Consider the following 22,417-nt stretch of genomic DNA (forward strand, 5'->3'; position numbering starts at 1 on the left):
ACAGACCACAGGAACTGGAGAAGTGCACTGAAGCAGCACCATAGGACAGGTGAAGAGAAGCTAAGGTGTGCTGCTGCAGAAAGAACAGCACTCAGAAAGGATTGCAACAACCAAAAATGACCATTACATTTTAGGTTTGTGGTGAAGTTTTGCTATAATGGCAGACACTGCACACATCTGAAAACTATGAAAACTACTGAAAAGTGCAGCATGCTTTTTATGAGATTATGATATATTATCTTTCCTGAGGAGATATAAAGAGCTCAGTGAACAATGAGTCTTTGAATGTAACTGCCATGTACACACATTGACTGACCGCTGTGCTCTGCTGCCTGGCCCGGTCATTTTCACATTGCTACAAAGAAATCACCCATCACTCACTGCACAAATGGCACAATCTGCATTGTATTTAAAGTTTTAGTTGTAATAATTTGTATTTCAAGCACGGTGACTTGCTGGTTAGCACTCTTGCCTCATAGCAAGAAGGTTGTGGAATCGATTCCCACCTGTGGTCTTTGTGTGTGGAGTTTGCATCTTCTCGCGTGTTTGCATGGGTTCCCTCCGGGTGCTCCAGCCTCCTCCCACATCCAAAAGACATGCATGTTAGGTGAATTGGAATCTTTAAATTGTCCATAGGTGTGTGTGCAGGTGTGAATGTATTTGTCTCTATGTGGTCCTGTGACTGATTGACTTTAGTACAACATTTACTCCCTTCAAGACATGTTTTCCAGAGACATCCATGCATTTTTCAGCATGACAATACAAAACCACATTCTGCTCACACTACCAAGTGAACTGGCCCGCCTGTATTCCTGATCTATCCCCAGTAGAGAAAGTGTGGACAGTTTTGAAAAAGAAAAAATTCAACATTGACCCTGTACTGTTGCACACTTTAAGGGCCCCTTCACACATAGTACGAATTTGGTCGACTTACGCATGAAGTGCACATAAAGCAGGAACCGTATGCAAACCTCTTAAATTGTAGCTGCTTCCAATGCCTCATACACCTGTTGCTACAAATTTTGCACACACTAGCAGCTGAAAGACAGAGCGTGCGCTGTGCGAGCCCATCGAACTCTCTCGTGGCGGGTGTCAGCCAAATTCCAGCCTGCACATGAACATCTAACATTGTTCATCTGGCACTTAGAAAATGTGTGGCCATTTGCACTATCATCACGAAAACAGTCAACAGAGTGAAATTTGTTTAAGTGTCCCCACAACTGTGGAGTTGCAAAAAGCCACAAATATGGTGCATGTGTCTCGCTCATGCACATGTGTTGCACCCCCCCCCCCCCCACTCTCCCCAACACATCTGGACTGCTGGGTGGGGGGCACACTCGCATAAAATGCTTATATGTATGTACAGATCTGATCACATGGAGGCCAGACAGCCAGGTCTGATCGCACACAGCATGGGGAGGGGCCTGTCAGCTGATCACAGCACACTGACAGCTGGATGGCAGCTCACTGCACACATTACAAACACAGAAGCCACCGCCAGGACAGTTATATAAATGATTATGACAATACCTACATACGCAATGACATAACAAATAACAAAAACAAATGACCACATAACACAGAGTGACACGTTGGTCTGGGCCGCGGCTGTAAAGAGCTCTGCTCCTAGATGTCCCAGCTTGAGAACGCGTTCTGTGTTTGGAAGGACATGAAATTACAACATTCCTCCGTGAGGCGCGTGTCTCTGCCTGCTGTCCTCACGTGGAAATACATAAAACATCTTTTGCCTTTGCGCTGGGATGCGGCGGCTGTACACAGCGCACCTCGTGCATGTTCTTGTTGATTTCAGGCATTTTTTTCCACACCAGTTATAGGACAGTGATGGTAGCACAGTGGTAAAGTTTCTGTCTGGTAATCAGAGCTTACAGGTTCGAATCCTGTGAGTGACATTTTTTTAATTAACCAGGTTTATTTAACCACGGGGTTCTGTATTGCGTCCCCTTTTATGTATAAGTTATATCAATCCAGTGATATTCACTAATTATACAGCTGGTTTTTATCTTATTGTTCTCCACATCAGCGGCACGATGTGGTGCAGCTGTTTGCACTGTGTTCCTGCTCGAAAGACACCATCACATGCACGAACCATCGCAGTGGCATCGTGCACTCCTACTCGTCAGCTCAATGTTTGCATGGTTCACTCATACGAGCCGTTCCACCGTGTCGCCCTGATTTGTACTTATTCGTACTGTGTGTGAAGGGCCCTGAGATGCATTTTCAGTAAGAATGAACAAAATAACAAACTACGAACAAATAACAAACAAAATAACACCTGAAATACATGTGTTGTATCCTCAATGCTAAAACATCTTTTAAGTGTTGTGAGAAGGAATGACAACATTACAAAGTGACAAATTTTGTGTCCCAAACCTTTTTGGGAACATGTTGCAGGTCTTAAATTAAGGAATGAATGTACATTAACCAATGAAATTAAGTTGACCACACAAAATATGAAATATCTTGGGTATATAGTGTCTGCAATGAAATAGAAGCAAAAGTAAGTGTAAAAAGTACGGCAGGGTTGTTCTTATTTGCATTTTCCATACCGTCCCCATTTTTTTCTGATTTGGGGTTGTGGATTCTGCAACAAAACATATAAAAAGATAAAAACAAGGTTTTCAACATAGGATTATAATTACTCAAAAATAGTCAAAGAGGTTAAGCCTACATTTAATTATGTAGAAAAAGAATAAAGATGCTTGGAATATGCGTGCACATTTGTGCATGTCTGCAAGTGTAGCACTGTGTGTGCCTGCTCTGCTGCATGTTTTGTGCACGTGTGTTCAGGTGGCTTTATGTTTCCAGCATATTCAGTGGAGGGGGGGAGTCTACACTGGACAGATTCCGACGCATAATTTAAATTTAATTGGGCCGGGCCTGACTGGCTGGGGTCAAACTGAAGAGAAAATCAGTCACATTAATCAAGATAAAATTATCAGCTGATTAATCAGTGTTCTAATTATGGTTCTGGCGCTTCTCTTCTTTGTTCTGTTTTAATTACTTTGCTTCATTGTCTTTTCCATATGGCCAGCATGTCCCCCTCAAAATGCCCAGTGAGCACACAGACATGCAGACTCTGACACGCACACTCTTACATATCACCATGAACAGCAAAAATAATTAGTGCATGCCAAAGATGTGAATCACAAGATGTGAAAAGCATTTCTTTCATATGGGGACTATAACATGTATTTCAGGTGTTATGATTTCAAACACTGTCTTCCTGTGTCTGCCAGGGTGACTTAAATTAAGTCTTTCCACATTCCGTGCACTCTGCCAATCAGTTTTCATACTTTATTTTGTTTGATGACATCTTCAGCAGTTTGTGGCCTGTGAAAAGTATTCAGAGCTCATGACACAACTAGTGCAAACCAGGTCAGATCTGGGAACATGCACTGGTGCCCCACCTCACCACCACTTATACGACATTACAGAACTACCCTGGTTCCTGGTTGGCAACCACCTCCACACTCAAACATCTATCCCCATCGCCCAAAAGTAGCCGTCTATTTGACCCAGCCAGGTTAAATGTAGACATCTTCTTGGTGTTTTCCAGTTGTTAGGGTCCTCAGCATTGAAGCACCTGTATGATGGATGGTGTGCAAAGAAACGTGCACCATCCAGCATAATGTGGCATAAGTTATATGAGGGATGTCTTTCCTGACACAACACCAGTTCTACATGGAGAAAAAACACGTACACCCTGGTGTTCTAAAGGGGTCCCACAGCCGAGTACTAATCAGGGTACATCAAAGCAACATGGCTGTGAATCACATAAGTCTTTCTAAGTATTAATAATAACAACAAGGGCAATCAGAGATTTCTGCCAATCCGGATCACCTCCATAATCCAGTGGAGTCTTCCATGCCCCAATATCTATCTGTGGTGCAAATTTGGTGAGCATCTGTGAAGCAGTTTTGACATAATCTTTATAAAGTGTAACCTGATCCAGAAACCAGCTTGCCTCCAAAATTTAATGGAGTCTTCCATAGCATAATTAATATGTATCGTGGTGCAAATTTGGTGAGAATCTGTAAAGTAGTTTTGACGTAATCCTTCAAAGCTTATATAAAGTGAAATCTTGATCCAGAATCCAGCTCACCTCCAAAATGCAGTGGAACATTCCATGGTCTATTATCTATCTGTGGTGTAAATCTGGTGAGAATCCATGAAGTAATTTTGATGTAATCCTTCAAAGCCTATATAAAGTGAAATCTTGATCCAGAATCCAGATCCATTTCCGGATAACCTCCAAAATATAATGTAGTCTTCCATGGCCTAATATGTATCTGTGGTGAAAATTTCATCCGAATCCATGCAGTAGTTTTGACGTAATCCTGCTACGAGGCAGACAGACAAATAAATAAATGCAGATGATTTTATTATGTCCTTGGCTGACATAATAATAATAATAATAATAATAATAATAATAATAATTATTATTATTATTATTATTATTTCATGAAGCACTTTCAGTCATATATTTCCAAATGCTTTGCAGTATAAAAGATCAAAAACAAAAGAAGCTTTAAAAACAAAACAATAAAGAACAATATACAGAATTAAGGAACTGACAAGAACAGCAACAACAACAACAACAAAAAAGTCAACACCAAAATTAAATGTAACCACTTACATTTAATTTTGGTGTTGAACACAGTGAGCATAAATAAATGAACAAAGACTACTTTCTAACTGTAGACAGTTGAAAAATGGCACATTGTGAGCCTTCAACATAAAGCTGATGGTGTCTTATGTTAACAGGCTATTCCGCAAAGCTGGCACATGATAAGCAAATGTCTACAGCCTGCTGACTTCTTTTTCACCGTAGGAATGCTCAACAAAGAAATTCAAACTTGTGCACCCAATTCATGTTTATTAAAGTCATTAATAATGTAATAGATGTGCTAATAGGTGTTTTTCTTTAGCACTATTTAAAAAATACTTCTGATCTGGTACTGTTTAAACCCTGCAAAAAGTTTCCGAAGGCATGGACATCCATCGATTTACAGACCAAGTAAGTGATGTCAAAAAACAAAAATGATCAACGTGCGATAAAGCTAGATTTAAAATATTAATGCATTATAGGTGCTGTAATGAAATAATCTAAATGAATGCATTATTGTGACAGTCACAAGTATAACACAAGATTGTCAGAACATACATTGATAGAAATGTTGATAGCCCAGTATTCATAGTAAAGTCACAGTTGAAAAGACAACCAGGTGGTCCAGATTAGAGTCCCAGTAAAACAGACTGCATTATTAAGCCAGAGATTGTATTGATTCCAGATCAGTCATTGAAACAGGACTTTACAGATCTCATCACATCACTGATATATCTCCAACCTCCAAACAAAATGCCCCCTCGTCCCACAGTGCACGTTGTTGACTTCAGAATTTCTAATTTGGAGTGCACACGTTAATGCATGCAGTTAATGCAAATAAAATCTCATTCAGACATGATATAAAGTGAGGCAAATAAGTATTTGATCCACTGTCGATTTTGCAAGTTTATCCAGCTACAAAGAAAGGAGGGGGCTGTAATTGTATGGTGGGTACACTTCAACTGTGAGAGACGGAATAAAAGAAGAATCCAGAAAACCACATTGTATGTTTTTGAAATAATTACAATAATAATTTGCATTTTATTGCATAATATAAGTATTTGCTACAATAGAAAAATAGAACTTAATATTCGGTACAGAAACCTTTGTAATTACAGAGGTCAGACATTTCCTGTAGTTCTTCACCAAGTTTGGACACACTGCAGAAGGGATTTTGGCCCACTCCTCCATACAGATCTTCTCCAGATCGTTCAGGTTTTGAGTTCCAAAGATTTTCTCTTGAGTTCAGGTGTGGAGACTGGCTAGGCCACTCCAGGACCCTGAAATGCGTCTTACAGAGCTACTCCTTAGTTGCCCTGGCTGTGTGTTTGGGGTCAATGTTATGCTGGAAGACCCAGCCATGACCCATCTTCAATGTTCTTACTGAGGGATGGAGGTTGATTTCCAAAATCTCATGATACATAACCCCATCCATCCTCCCTTCAATACGGTGCAGTCGTCCTGTCCCCTTTGCAGAAAAGCACCCCCAACAATGATGTTTCCACCCCCATGCTTCACGGTTGGGATGGTTTTCTTGGGGTTGTTCTCATCCTCTAAACATGGTAAGTGGAGTTGACTCCAAAAAGCTCTATTCTGGTCTCATCCGAACACATGACCTTCTCCCATGCCTCCTCTGGATCATCCAGATGGTCACTGGTGAACTTCAAATGGGCCTGGACATGTCCTGGCTTGAGCAGGGGGACCTTGCTGCCCTGCAGGATTTTAAACCATGACAGCATCATGTGTTACTAATGTAATCTTTGTGACTGTGGTCCCAGCTCTCTTCAGGTCATTGAGCAGGTCCTCCCATGTAGTTTTGGGCTTTCTCAGAATCATCCTTACCCCATGAGGCGAAATCTTGCATGGAGCCACAGACCGAGGAAGACTGACAGTCATCTTGTGTTTCTTCCATCTTCTAATAATTCTGTCAACAGTTGCCTTCTCACCAAGTTGCTTGCCTGTTGTTCCGTAGCCCATCTCAGCCCATCCCAGAATTCTTTGTTGTGATTTGGTGCTATATACATGAAATAAATTGAAATTGAATTGTCAATCACCAAATGAAAATGTGACCAAAAAGTTCCCTCGTTGATATATTGCTCACCTCAGTCATAGTGCATACTGACACAACAGACAGAACACCAAACATATTCTTAACTTGTCCTCATAAGATGCTCACTGATGGAAAACCTCCCAGTACACAGTTGAAGTGGCCAGATCAAAAGTAGGTGAATCCAATCACTGAGGTCTTGCTGATTCCATTCTGTGGGTCTCAGAGAGTGCTGCTGCTGCAAAGTGGAGCTTTCCAACCTCCCTCACCAGCAGTGGAAGATGGTCAACCTTGATGGGAGAAAGAATGTTGCAGAAAGACTGGAAAATACAAAAATTATAGTTTGTATTTTATGGAGACATTTGCATCATGAAAGCAAATTTGGCACAGGAATAACACTATAATGTTGGAATGACACGAAAGAAGCAAAGTTTTTATGGGCTTCAAACTCTTGGTCTCGATTCAAGAGTACATATTACAAACTGTAGGACAAAAGAAATTGTATTGATGGGAATGTAGGTCTATAAGGTGATACAAGTCACACACATAAAAACAAAAGTCTGCTGGCAGCATTATTGTAAATTTTTAAATAAATGTATTGCAGCCTTATCAAATTATTTATTTGTTCCATAGAACTACTTTTTTGCCTATTTGGTATTGGTACTTACAGCCATTCATTGGTGAATGGCCAAAACATGCTTATGCAAATTAATTTGTAATTAATAGTATGTGTATAAATTGTCAAACTGCATAATCAGTCCTTATCTAAATTGTATTCCAGTTCATATTTGAGTTCATGAAGGTATTCCAGTATAGCAATATAATGCTTTCATGTACTAAGCACTAACTGCAAACTATCAGTGGAAATGGATGTAATAAGTTATTGAATAAAACATGTTCTGTTGCCATAGGGGCTCCACATTAGGCAGGGCAAAATGGTGATTAGCCAACCCATCAGAGTCTGCACTGCAATTCCCACATCCATTTCTTGTATCATTCCGGTTTTACTCACTCTTTTTAATCTCTCTGTCCTTCCATCCTCTGCTCTGGCCATGCAGTTTCTGTCTTCTTTTCTTTGTTAGCTGTCACTCAGCAGTTGCACATCGAGTGTTTTGTCAGAATATCCTTGATATTACCTATGATTAGCAAGCCAAGCACAGGAGTAATGGAGTCTGTCACTCAGTCAGTGAGGGGGTCTGCAAAATGTCAGTAAGTAAAACCAAAAAAACAACTGCTGAATATTCAGCTCTGAAATTTTGATTTTAATACATGCAGGTGAGGCTCAGTGCACCTCCTATTTTGGGCTATTTGGCAACATTTAACATGGAAAATAATTATCAGGTCTGGCAAAATTCACATATTGTGGCATCCACCACACTACAAAACCTCTTTAGTTCCTAAATGGCAACCACTCAGTCAGACAACCAGTCCATCACAACCTCTCTAAGGGCCCCTTCACACATAGTGCGAAGTTTGGTCGAATACGGCGAAACAGCGCAAAACAGTTCAAATTATGCACACCACGAAACATCGCGCCAACAGGCAGGCGTGAACAATGCTGGTGTGACAGTTCAGTGCATGTGGGAACACAGCAGCTTTTCCCAGCAGCTTTTGCCAGCAGAAAATACAGGGGAAAAAAAAAAAAAAACGTCACCCACAGGATTCGAACCTGCGACTTCCAAAAGCTCTGATTGCCAGTCGGAAACTTTACCAGTAAGCTACCAGTGCTGTCCTGTGACAGGTGCTGGAAACTGCCTCATATTAGCACATGGACGTATTTAAAAAAAATAAAATAAAAATGATGCACCATGTAAAAACATTGCATTGTATTAAATCCCTCTCATCAAGCGGGCAATACAAATATGATCCGTCTGTTCCTTTGTAGATGACCCATGGTTACTGACACACAGTCATGAAATGACATGAATGAGAAGCAGTTCACTCGCCTCGTTCATGTCCAGATCTTCTGGCACGTGTCCTGCCGACATGCGTGTCTTGTGGACAGAGTGACGTAGGACACCGCGCCATGTGGAACAGAGCTCACGTGGGTGATGTGACAGTCAGATCGTCTGCTGTGTCTTATGATCTGATGGTCCATTTCAACCTGGGGGCAGCCTGTCCATGTGTGCGCCATGTGTGTAGCCCATCACCACAGTGATATATGTTTTCATTTATGTCCATTTGATGACAGCAAACAGACTTGTCACTTGTCCAAACTTGTCACTGCCAAAGAGAATCACATCTTCAGCTCTGCCACCTCCAACTCTGCTTCCTGTATTTTTGTTTGCACCACCATCTCTAAGCCATTCAACATAGATGGTCTCACTACTGTAGTATAAACTTTCCCCTTCACTATTGTAGATATCCCTCTGTCACAAATCACTCCTGCCACCTTTCTCCATCCACTCCACTCTGCATGCACACTTTTCATCACCTCTTTACCACACTCTCCATTACTTTAGATACAGTGTAGTTGACCCCAAGTATTTAAAATCATCTACTTTAACCACCTCTACTCTGTAACCACACTATTCCAGCAGTTTCCTTTCACTGACACACATGTACTCAGCCTTGCACTGAGTGACTTTCATTCTCCTTCTCTCCACAGTGTTTCTCCATGTCTGTAGGCTAGTCTCAACTTGCTCTCTACTCTCACCACAGATCACAATGTCATCTTCAAATATCGTAGTCTATGGACACTCCTGTCTGACCTCATCCATAAACCTGTCCATACCACTGTGAACAAGAAAGGGCTGTGCATCTCACTGCTGCCACACTGTCCTTGCACATGTCCTGTACTACCCACACATGCTTCTCTGTCACTCCACACATCCTCATACAACTGTACTCTTAACACCCTGTCTACAAACACACAATGCAACTCCTTCTGGCCTTCTCTATACTTTGCCATCAGCACTCTTAGAGCAAACATTGTATCTGTAGTGCTCTTTCTCAGCCTGAAATGTTATTGCTGCTCACAGAGCTTCACCTCCTTTGTAAGCCTAGCTTATACTACTTTTTCCCATAACTTCATTCTGTGGCTGATCAACTTTATGCCTCTGTAGTTACTACAGCTCTGCACATCACCTTTGTTCTTTTTTTTGCCAACCTTGTTCTCCTTACACTTTCTGAAACATCTTCTATCACTAAGTCTCTTTGTCTTCCATCCACTGTCCAGATGTCACCCCTAGCACCTTACTAGCTGTCCCCCTCACCACATCTGCATTCCTTTTCCATTTGTCCAAAATCACTTCACCTCCATCCAGGGTGTGTCTCACCTGCTTCCTGAATGTTACACAAATCTTCCACCTTCAACTTCCAACATCTCTTACTTTGTTGAGGTTTCTCTCTTCCTCTTCTTCACCTCTAAAGTCATCCTACATACTACCACCCAATGCTGTCTACCTACACTGTCACTTGTTGCCACCTTGCAGTCTCCCAATTTTTTAGGTGGCATCTCATGAAGAATGTAGTCCACCTGTGTGCCCCTTCCTCCACTCTTATATGTCACCCTGTGCTACTCCTTTTTCTGAAAGTATTAATCACAGCCATTTCCATCCTTTTTCCAAAATCTATTGCCATCTACCCTTCTACATTCCTCTCATTGACACTATATCACCCATTACTTCCTCATCACATCTATTCCCTTCACCAATATGCCCATTGAAGTCTGCTCTATTCACCACTCTTTCATACCACCTCATCTGACTCACTCCAGAAATTTCCGTTTCTTCATCCTTTTCTTCATCCAATGTTCTATTTTCTGGTTTACCGCAGTCTAGCATTAGGGGTCTCCAGTTGGTTCAAAATGCTGCTGCCAGACTTTTGACATGAAGCAGAGTGTTTGACCACATTACACCTATTTTGGCATCTCTTCACTGGCTTCCTGTCTCTGTGAGATCAGATTTTAAGGTTCTGCTACTAGCCTATAAAATTGTTCATGGAATGGCACCTCCCTACCTAGCTGATCTAATTAAACCCTATGTACTGGCCAGGGCTTTGCGTTTGCAGGATGCAGGACTATTTTGTGTCCCTAGGGTGAATAAATAGTCTGCAGGTCATAGAGCTTTCTCTTATCGTGCCCCTGTTCTGTGGAATAATCTCCCTGCATAAATAAAACAGATTCTGCAGAGACTTTCAAGTCCAGACTTAAGACACACTTATTTTCCCTTTCGTATGGCTAGCATACTGGCATAGAATGTTACTATGCTTTTTACTTTTTTACTGTGCTTTTTAAAAAATCTTTTCCATCCATCCATCCATCCATCCATTTTCTTCTGCTTTATCCGGAGTCGGGTCACGGGGGCAGCAGCTCAAGCAAAGCCGCCCAGACCTCCCAATCCACACACCTCCCCCAGCTCCTCCAGGGGAACCCCAAGGCGTTCCCAAGCCAGCCGAGAGACATTGTCCCTCCAGCATGTCCTGGGTCTTCCCCGGGCCTCCTCCCAATGGGACGTGCCCGGAACACCTCTCCAGCGAGGCGTCCAGGAGGCATCCAGAAAAGATGCCGGAGCCACCTCAACTTCTTTTCTTAAAAATTGTTTTGATTCATTTTATTTTGTTTTTTAATTGTTTTGTGTGAAGCACCTTGGGGAGACTCTGTTGTGATTTGGCACTATGTAAAATGAATAAAGTGAATTGAACTGAATCTCACAACTTACCTGTGGGGCATATGTATTGATGACATTCATCATTGCCCCTTCAATTTCCAACTTCATACTTATTACCCGATCAGACACTCACTTAACCTTCCAACACACTCTTAACATACTCTTCCTTTAAAATGACCCCAGAACCATTTCTCCTCCCATCCACATCATGATACAACAACTTGAAACCATCTCCGATGCTCCTGTGGCCTTCCTTCCCTAACACTTGGTTTTCTGCACGTCTGCCTTTCTCTTCTGCATCATATCAGCCAACTTTATCCCTTTTCCAGTCATATGCCAACACTCAGACATTTAAAGTCCCAAGTCTCACTTCCACCCTTCTAGTTTAACTCCTCTCCCACTGTCTCTGGTCAAATTCTCCTCCTCTTGTACTTCTTCACCCAGCAGTAGGCCAATTTCCACTGGCACCCTGTTGTGCAATGGCACCAGTGGCAGTTGTTGTTGACCTGGTCCTCGACTGACCTAGTTTAGAAATTTGAGTTCTGACCTGTGTATTTTTTTGTGCCATTTGTTATGCCGGATTCCCTTCCTGAGGCGACCCTACTCATTTATCTGCGCTTGGGACCAGCACTCAGAATGTACTGGCTGCACACTCCATGTGGCAGTTTTTTACACATACATAACATTTAAAAATGAGTGTGCTGATTCCTCCCGCTGGATTGGTTCTACACCCAAGGATTTCTACCATGTCTTGTCTGGCCTGATAACAAGACAGTTGTGAAAACAATTGTGAGCAGCCTCTGTATTTTGCTTAAATGAGTTCAGCAGGTCTGTGATTTCACAAAATAATTTTAGCTTGTCAATGTGATGTTTGATATTTGTTTAAATAATTTCACAGCGACAGCACAATTGCTATGCTACTTTACCAAGCTGTTACCTATGTCCTTCTGCTAGACCAAACCAGATAAAATCATAGTGCCAAGACTTTGTGTGATAGTACTGTTAACCCAGAATTGTAAGCAGATATCTACATTTGTATATGGGTGATTCTTAGACTACGGGCACTATTGGCCTTGTAAATGTAATTTCCACCACACCATTGCCTTACAATATAAAGCGCCTTGGGGCAACTGTTTGTTGTGATTTGGCGCTATATACATGTGCTCTGATGTCACTGTTTATCTCCATAGAAACGACCCAAACAATCTTTCATACAAACTGTTTAAAGGGACATTACAGTGTTGTGGTGGAAATTACGGCAATAGTGTGGGACAACTACATTTTGTTTAAAAAAATCACAACAGTTGTATGACATTGAATACCCCAATTACGTTTTGATTATTTTACTGATATTTTATTCAGAGATATTTTAAAACATTAGAAAAAACATTTTTTTTACCATTCATTTTTATCATTGAAGATCAAAAGTCTGGGTGTGGGACAAGCACAAAACGGCAATATTTGCATATAATGATGCTGAAAAAAAGGTGAAAAAGTCATCATAGACTACTAGAACAAATTTCTTAACACACTTTCATTGTAAAGATAACTATAAAAGTGTGAAATTTCCCCTTTTTTCTGTTTTTCATACAATATGATCAAAGGACATAATAAGTGCCCGTAGTCTAAGAATCACCCATATACATTGTACAGATATGTTTCTTTTTCTGTATGTATGGCTGAACAAGTGGTGCAGCCGGTCTGCTCTGTGTCAGCCTGATCCCGTCAGATCTCAGAAGCTAAGCAGGGCAGGATCTGGTTAGTACTTGGATGGGAGACCTCTTTGGAACACCAGTGGCTGTGTGTGTTTCTCCAGGTAAAACTGGAGTTGTGTCAGGAAGGGCATCCAGCGTAAATCTTGTGCCATTTACCAATGCGGATCTGGCTGTATCTGCTGTGGCGACCCCGAACATAAACTAGGAGCAGCTGAATGCAAAAAAAAAAAAAATGGCTGAACAACTGGTCTGCCTGGACCCATAGTGGTTATATCATGTGGTGGATGCAGCGGTACACAGCATGAGCGCATGCTCCAAGACCTAACCTGGAATGTATGGAGTTAAATTTGTCTCATTAATACCTGAAAATGCACAGGCAATGATCCACAAATAGTCCTTTCATTTGCACACGTTTTGCGATCTACAAACACAAATTTCTGATTTGTACCTTGTGTGCTGTTTTTTATAAATGAATGTGTATTTGTAAATATATCATTTTTTCATTTGCAAAAAAGGCATTTGCAAAACTGAAAATTCTGTTTGTGAAGTGCGATTTAGTATTTGTGGATCACCAATCACACATTCATTGCTTTGCTCAGTTACATAATATTGAGACATTCTGAGTGCAAAACTGCTTTTGAGATTCACAAATATATAGGTTGGTATTCACAGTCCAACCCAGTAAATGACAGTGTTGTTCTATGCATTTTGACTGGGGGGTGATCAGACGAAAACTTAGAAAATATAATTTCCCATAATGCCTTTTGCGTGTGTCGGTTAGTGTGCAAGCCTTCAGAAATAGCGCATTACTTTAAAAGATAAGTACGATATTTTCACTTTGTAGAAATGACAGAGGTGCTGTTAATGTCGATAGACTGGCCAAAATTAGTTTTGTTTGAGCCAATGAAACCATGAGTGAAACTGTTTTTTTATTATTATTATTTTTCCTGGAGTTTCACTCAAGGTTTCATTTATAAACAAAATTAATTCCGGAAATGCTGAATCACACTTCACAAACAGAATTTTCAGTTATGTAAATGCATTTTTTTTTTTTTTTTTACAAATTAAAAAATGTGTATGCAAACGTAATAGTTGTAAAAACCAACACACAAGTTACAAATCAGAAATTTGTGTTTGTGGATTGCAACACAAGGAATTTTTATAGATCACCCTCTGTGCATTTGCAGGTATTAATGAGACAAATTTAACTCCTTATTAATGTAGCTTCAATGTGCACATTCATGCTGAGGTTGTGTTCTGAGCAGCAGCCCTTTAGGAAAACCTATTTCTGTGACTTTACAGCTGTCCATTACCCCAAAACCATTTGACATGACAAATTACAGTCTACAAAAAAAAAAAGAAACATTTTTCATTCCAAATGCATACACTGAGCAGGTGCCACTCCTTTAGAAATATATGAACATGTACGTATGTTTGTTGCAGGTTATCCAGATAGTGGTGACATCTGCAGCGGTGTGAAACATCACTGCATGCGTTTTATTGAGATGTCAGCATGTCAGAGTTGAAACAGACCACTCACACCAGCGCCGTCGACCAAACCTCTCTGAATATGTAATTAGCTGCAGCCGTACAAGTGTCTCATGAATATTCATGGTCTTTTTAATTAGGCGGCTCTCTTCACAGCTAGCCGCCACAAAAGTTACCTCCTCGTCACACACTGTGGCTGTGTGTATGTGACAGCGTATCGGCGTGTGTCTTCTCGAGTCCTCGTGTTGGGGGAAGGGCTTGGTGGAGGAAAAGAAAGATGAAAAGAGGAGGAAAAATGTCACGGCAAGAAAAAGAAAGGTGTTGGAATCATAATGAAATTCTAACTGAGAAAAAAACACTGAAATCGCTGTTTTAAAAGGTTACATTGTATAAAATGGAACACACGAGGCTCTACTGTTTACTGAAGTGACCAGAATAAGAACAACCTTAAATCTGGCAGCATTTTGCAGCTGGATGATGGTAATTTCCGACCACAGCAGTCGAGCTGTCATCACATTAAATGTCTAACAGATGACATCTTTATGAAAGTCACATGTAAGAGTGCTATTAGCTGTGAGTAGCGTTCAATCTCATAAGTGATCCATACTGCTCGCACTCCAGCAGGAATGATATCAGCATAGTGTTTGGAAAAGTGACTTTTTATAGGACTTGGTGATGTATAAAATATGTTGAGTGACACTTCTGTCCACAAAGTAGTCAATGTTTATTAAAAATTTCTCATCTCTATATCAATTGCAAGCAGCTCGATTTATTGAGTATTAAATTAATGTGATGTGTCTCTGAGCGTGACTTTTATATGAAAATTCGTTCCAGCTTTGGTGGTATCACAATAGGACTTCAGGCTTTTGACAAGATTGGTTAGTTTTGGAACATCTGTTACTTTTTGTTCTGAAGATGGTTTGCTGATTTGCAGAAAGTAATTCCAATATCACTTGGGTAATGCTGCACTCGCAGATGCTAATTGCTTATTGATCATCATAATGGTTCATTTATAATTTCAATGCTTGTTCGAATGGGCTCCCTCAATTCTTTTTTTCTACAGTTTGCAATGTGATTAAATGCACTGAAAGCAGCTTTAATGTGTTTCTGTCATAGATGGTAAATAAAAAATATAATGCAATGCTAAGATACCCTCGGCCGTATGAGCATTGTGTTCTTTATATTTTGTAGTTGTTTAATTAATTACTAAGATCCTGTTGTCTTACATACAAATGTCCAATAAAATCAATCAATCAAAAACAATATTTATGTTTTGACGTCATCTGCAGGAGAGTTTGCATGTGTGTTTACATGAGCTTTTGAAAAAAGCGGAAGTTGTGCAAATCAAGGAATATTTGTAGACAGTGTTGTGGAAAGTAACTTTGACAAGTTACTTTTTTAGTTGCTTTATACAGGTGCTTTATGCAGTTACTTCATTAGCAGCTTTATGCAATTACTTTATTAGAATCTGCAGAAAACTTGCAACTAATAAGTAATATAACTAATAAGGTAACGAGTAATCTAACTTGGTTACTCGTAAAATTGAGCAATCAGAAAAGTAACTAATCAGCAAAGTAACTAATAGTTACTTTTCTGAGTACTAAATCTTAAAAATAACCAAATTAGATTATGAGTAACTTTATTAATTACATTCAGCAGCTGCCGACAAGGTGTCCGCAGCTGCTAATGAAGTAAATGTAAGAAGTAACTGTAAAATATAACTGTATAGACTAACTAATGAAGTAACTTTCCAAAGTTACTTTCCCCAACACTGTTTGTAGATCACCCTCTGTGCATTTGCAGGTATTAATGACACAAATTTTACTCCATAGGAAGTTAGCAGAGTTAGCGTGCATGCTAACGTCCATGATTTTGCTCCAGAAGTGTAATTAGGTTCCAAAAACAGCGCTTTCAGTTTTAGAAGTGTTTATTTCTAACTAGCTTTTACATAATAAATGACAAAGAGGTTATATTAACACACAAACGAAAGGGAGTTTTGCAGCTAGCTAAACCAGTCTGTGACGCCATCACGTTAACGTTGGCGAAATGTCTTCTAAATGACTTCAGAGGTGTTATTAGGTTCCAAAAACAGTTCAGTTTTAGAATTGTTTATTTATCACTAGCTTTAACATAATATATGAGAAACATGTTACATAAACACATAAATGAAGTGATTTTAGACAGACCCACCACTGACATCACAGCATAGCTCTACTCTGATTGGCTGTCACCCCGCCACTCAATTAAAAAAAAAAAAAACTGAACATATTTAAACAGAATGTGACTTTTTAACCTCTTAAGGTGCGTTTACGCATAACTAAGACGCGTTACGAATGTCATTTTTCTGTCATTCGTGACACATTCCTGACATTCTTAATGTGACAACGCATCTGAATAGGTTTCTTAATAGTGCGTGTTGGTGCGTGATATTCTTGATATTCGTGGAGCATGTTTTTGCCTGTCAAAAAATCTTCCATGAATGTCACACACCACCCTCATTTCATCTCACGTCGTGGAGGTCGTAACTGAGCGTGTTGATCCGTCTTGATGAGTATTCATACTTAATAGAACGTGACAACGTTTGTAATGGTTCCTGTGATGGTTCTTGGAGCCCAAACTGTCATGCGTTATTACGAAGTGACACGGAAACTGTCAAGTTTTGACACGACTTGTAACGTGGCGTCACATTTCACTGCGCGCCACGACGGATCAGTTTTCTGTCACGTGCGCACAATTAAACTCGGCTTCTGTCGTTCCACAGTTCCTCCTGTGGAGCTCCTCAGGACACTCCTAAAGGTGTTCCACCTGCTGTTGTAACCGATGAGTGGGAGAACGAGTCTGAGCAACCAGAGGAGCGAGAGGAGACGCACGTGCAGCCAGACATCTCTACACCTCCTCCAGTCCGGAGGAGGAAGAAGCGTGCGAACAATTAAACCCTGCTGCACCGCATTCAGTTTGATTGCTGACACCAAGTCGGCTAAAAGTCTCATTTCAGTGCGCTCCTGCAGGTGTTCCACCTGCTGCATGTGCCTGATGTTTGGGAAAACGCGCGAGACGAGAGCCACATGAAGCCACACATCTGGCTCTGTCCTCCTCCTCCTCTCTGCGCCAGTCCATGGCACAGAGCCCAACTACGCATGCAGTCACAAAGTTCTTCTGAAAAACTGGAGTGATCTGAATTCGGTTGGATGAATATGGGTGTGTGTGTGGAGATAATTCACCACGTGACAGAACTTAACGATGCGCTGTTACGCGCAACAGCGCGCAACAACGCGCAACAACGCAGAACACTATTCTTGACTGTGCATAATGGTTCCTGATAATTCTCCAGCAACACGTGCCATTAATCGTAACATGTGGTAACAGGTTGCAGCAGTTCCTGAGGACACTTGACGCCTCTGCCCCAAATAATCACATTTGTGATCAGCGGCCAAGAATGTGCACTTCGTGGCATTCGTGACTTGTCGTCATTATGTGTAAACGCAGCATTAAAATACCTCTTAAAATTAGTCAAGGGTAGCCATCTTTGAACTTTTCCAAGGTCTGTGTCCTAAGAATGTTCCCTGTGAACTTGAAAACTTTGAAACTTTGGCAGTAATAGGACAGTTTTGTGCAAAGCCTTTGCAGTATCTGCTGACCATATTTGATGAAAGAATACAACAGGTGCTGAAATATCTCTATTGTTCCCTCATGGCTGGTTATAGTACAGGTTATTAATGACACAAAAGCAAAATTAATTCCACATTGTTTACAGAAGCACAGTGGCCTTCGTGGCCCTCGGGACCTTGCGATTAGCCACAAGACTTCATAAATCACATTTAAACAAAAGGCCTACTTCACATGGGCCTGCCTGAACAAAAACATACTGCAAATTATTATCTTAGTAGATATCAACATGGCCTAAAACAGGAGGTTCACTAGTCCTCATCTGTCTGCATCAGAATCCCAAAATTCAAAGCTGAATATGCAGTAGTTTTTATGCTCCGATGCAATCACATGGATTGGGCACCACAGTCTGGTTTGAGGGTGGGTGCTTAAAGGGTAAAATTTGACACATATTATGTAATTTCTCTACTTCCGGGGGAACAACCATGGCATTTTCAATGGGTTTTTGGGCAAATTACACACAAAGTGAAAATGCAAATAAAAAGTAACAAGGCGGGGGAAAGTGTACATATGTTGCAGTTTGTTTAAAAGTGTCGAGGTGGTTTTGCAGGGGAGAGAACAGAACTACTCTGGTTAGCTGTGTAGGCCATCACTTACCGGCACAACGTCTCCCACCTCCTCGCCTTTTCTTCTCCACTGGGAACCGAAAAAAAAAAAAATTGCGACTGCTTCGGTGATTGCAGCCAAAAACAAAACAGTACACCATTTATCCATGTGAAGTTATGCTGTGTATATATTGCACAATGTAACAGAGGTCCCCGTCAGTGTTGTATAAAGTACCGGAAAATCACACTTAAGTAAAAGTACAGATACCCATTAAAAAATGACTGGTAGAAGTTCAAGTCACTGATTGAAATGCTACTCAAGTAAAAGTCTTAAAGTATCTAGTATTTATTGTACTTAAGTATGACAAGTAATGTACAACTAAATGTACTCAAGTATTGAAAGTAAAAGTACGTACAAGTAAATGTTAATAATCTGTTTTTTTATATATTAAAGTTTATCTAGGCTTGTAAATGGCTGGTAGTATTAGTCAGAATACTGAAAATTGTGCACATCACACAAAAACACTTCAGAAACAAGGTTTCAAAACCTAAACGAGAGTAGGCTACTCACTAGGTGTTCACAGGAAACAATTATTTATTTCTATATGTATTTATTTTCATTGTTACATGGTTTTATCTTTTCTGTTGTGTTTTGTTTCATTAGGTTCTTTTTGTCTCTTTCTCTAAAACTGTAGTGAAGTATTTTTACTTCGTTACTATGCAACACTGGTCCCCGTAAGTAGTCAGATCTCTTGATATCACACAGGGTTCAAACAAGACTGCGGCGCCTAACTGGTATCGACCCAGCTCAAGGTCATTTTTGATTGATAGGAATCAGACATTAAACAAGAGTTTCACGCCGATCATTCTGTTCTCAGTCCGTTACATGAGTATAGTGCCAACAGAGCTGTAGCCAAATGCATTTCAAAAGCATATTTACATGCTACTTCACTTTAAACACACACCAAGTCTACTTCTGATGGATGTTGCATGTCGTACGCTTCTAACTGACCAATCATGTAGCGCAGTCAACCTTATCATATGAGTTTTCTCTTGTCATTCTGTCCTCATTGTCTCCCTCCTGCAAAGTGGCACTAAACAGGCCCATATGCAGAGGTGGCTCGAGGAAGACCCCCCAAAAAAGTACATACATTCAGGAGCAGGCGGCACTGCGGCTTGCACTGTTGCCTCACAGCAGCAAGGTTGTGGGATGGCTTTCCACCTCATCCTTTCTCTGTGGAGTTTGTTCTCACCTTGTTGGCGTGGGTTCCCTTCGGGTACTCTGACTTCCTCCTACTCCCAAAGGTTAAGTGTATTAATGAGGTGGGAGAAGCCACAGGGAGTTACTATAAGTTACTTTTAAGCATACACATAAAAAGAAAAATAATCTGGCAAACACATAACTTTAAAGAAGGCAGGAACTTCAAAACTGTTTTTCTAAAAATAGTAGACTCTGGTTCTCACCTCCTCCAGTATGCTGTTGGAGTACATGAATTTAGGTTGGACAGGTCTCGTAGGCAGTGTTTTTTGTCTTTTTATTGCACCATCTCAATTGGGACATGATGGATGTGGGTCGTGTTTGGACTTGTTCAGGTCAGGGTGACGGCTTTGTTCAGACTGACACTTCAAGTCAGATTTATTGCATATATGATTAAAATTTGGGGCAACAAGCTGGGCTCATAGTTAGCACTACTGCCTCACAGTGAGAAGGTCCCAGCTTCTACGTGGAATTTCCATGTTCTTCCTGTGTTTGTGTGGGTTCCTCTGGGTGAGTGAGAGGTTGAATGAGTTTGTCTCTTATATGTGTTGGCCATGAGATACACTGGCGGCCTGTGCAGAGTGGACCACACCTCTCACTGTTATAGGCTCCAGGCCCCTGGAGTAAATGGGTATAGAAAATGAATGAATGATTTGAATCTGATCTCACCAATGGCCGATTTTCAAGTTGCTGCTAGAGCAGCGCCTACACACATGCGTGATGATATCACAACTCTTTCTAGTTAGGGAGACATGGTTTGCAGTTATTGTTTCTGTATGACAACGTTGCTTTTCGTCCCACATATAGACGAGTCATGTTCAGCTCGTCGGATCTTTAGTTATTGATCCATTCAGATATCATCAATGTTGGTGCAAGACGTCAGACTTGGGAGGTTGAATGAAGTTGGACGACAGTCAAACGGAATGCTAACGGTACGGGAACTACGCCAACGATGAGGAAACCGTCAACACAGAAAACAAAATGGAATACGGGCGAATTGAAGTTGCCGTCAGGATTCGTTCACATTTTTCCAGCAACGAAGCTGGACGACAGCTAAACGATGTCTCCAAAAGTCAACTTAAGTCCAAATTTCTTGTTTCATTTGGGTTTGGTGTCCCTCGTTAGTGCCGTGTGACCGGGGCTTCGACACAGACATTCACACCACTGCAGCACTCCTCATTCCTTGTTGGTTAACAACATCAAAATTACTTACCGATACGGCGTGGAATTCGCCTCCAGTGGCCATTTCACCCTCTGGAAATCTGACAGCTGAGCTGTTGTTTTTAATGACACCAAACAGGCGAGTGAGAGGCTCCCTAACCGGAAGTCTCGGTTTCAAGATGCCGACGCAACTTGACAATTAACCATTAACTGTCCACGGCAAATAACCAGATCCGATCTGTTTTCTAGTCTTCATCTGCTGTCCCATCCACTACAGTAATGCCATAGTAATGAAATACACATAGAAACAGTCACATGATTACTGTCCAGCGTCCGAATGCTGCAACTAAACCCGTACAGAGCTCTGTGACTCACAGGATATGGACTGCAAAAATAATAAAAGATTATGGTGAGTTTGTATGGATTCATATATTTGCATTTTTAAGTTTATATGTTATGAAATGTTCAACACAAGGTGTGCTGTTGGGGGATTGTTGGATCAGCCAAAGTAGCCATAAAAAAGTGTGTGTGCATGTGTGCGTACACACAAAAAAGTCCAAACTGAAAGCGCACGGTAAAAGTCACATTAAAAAAAAATTGGTCACAGAAAATGTAGAGTGGAATTAAAGGCTTTAACCAACATGCACTTTGTTTCAGATGTGAGGCTTTACAGACATTGGAAAAGACACTTGGAAGCTGATCTGAGCATTCAGAGCAAAACAGATTTACAAAAATACCATTTGAATTGCATTTCAAACCACCTACTACAAATGGGGCTTGAAACAGATTTGGGGAAAAAAGAGAAGGATTTCATGCGACTTTTGACTTTTCAGACTTGGAGTCACATTCAAACTGGATATGCAAATAAATCAGATTTTAACTGGCAGTCTGAATGAGGCCTAAAACCAGTCCTGCCTCTTACGAGTGGAGACATTTGAACAAAATAAACTAATATTAGGTGTTTGTAGCATTCGGCTGCATACATCAAACACAACATGCACAACTACTGTGCATAATCTGGTTTCAAACTCCATCAGACAAACAAGGTGGCAGCACCTGTATTAGCTTGATTATGGCTACATTTATGTGCCTGAGTAAATAGGGGGCATGTCATCCATCTTTATTTACAGTCTATGGTTTCTCTTTAATGGTCCATCTAGATTGGGCAATTACACAGCTTTGAGGTTCACCTCTCGTTTTAAAATATTGACAGTTTTGACCATTTCCAATCCACCTGCTCAAGATGAGTGTGTGTGTAATTAGAACATAAAAAGCACACCCAGTGATGGGTCAGTACGGA

At 40.8% G+C, this 22,417-nt stretch overlaps 1 long non-coding RNA gene across 1 annotated transcript; it reads right to left on the minus strand.

The window, feature by feature from the left end:
• Positions 1-560: 560 nt before the first annotated feature.
• Positions 561-20,555, minus strand: LOC117523595. The gene is made up of 3 exons (XR_004564552.1): positions 20,520-20,555; positions 3,978-3,980; positions 561-682 (listed from the first exon to the last, which is right to left on the minus strand). It is a non-coding gene; the product is annotated as an uncharacterized LOC117523595 (long non-coding RNA).
• Positions 20,556-22,417: the final 1,862 nt, after the last annotated feature.

Source organism: Thalassophryne amazonica, chromosome 13 (genome assembly GCF_902500255.1).
Source record: "Thalassophryne amazonica chromosome 13, fThaAma1.1, whole genome shotgun sequence".
Lineage (NCBI taxonomy): Eukaryota > Metazoa > Chordata > Actinopteri > Batrachoidiformes > Batrachoididae > Thalassophryne > Thalassophryne amazonica.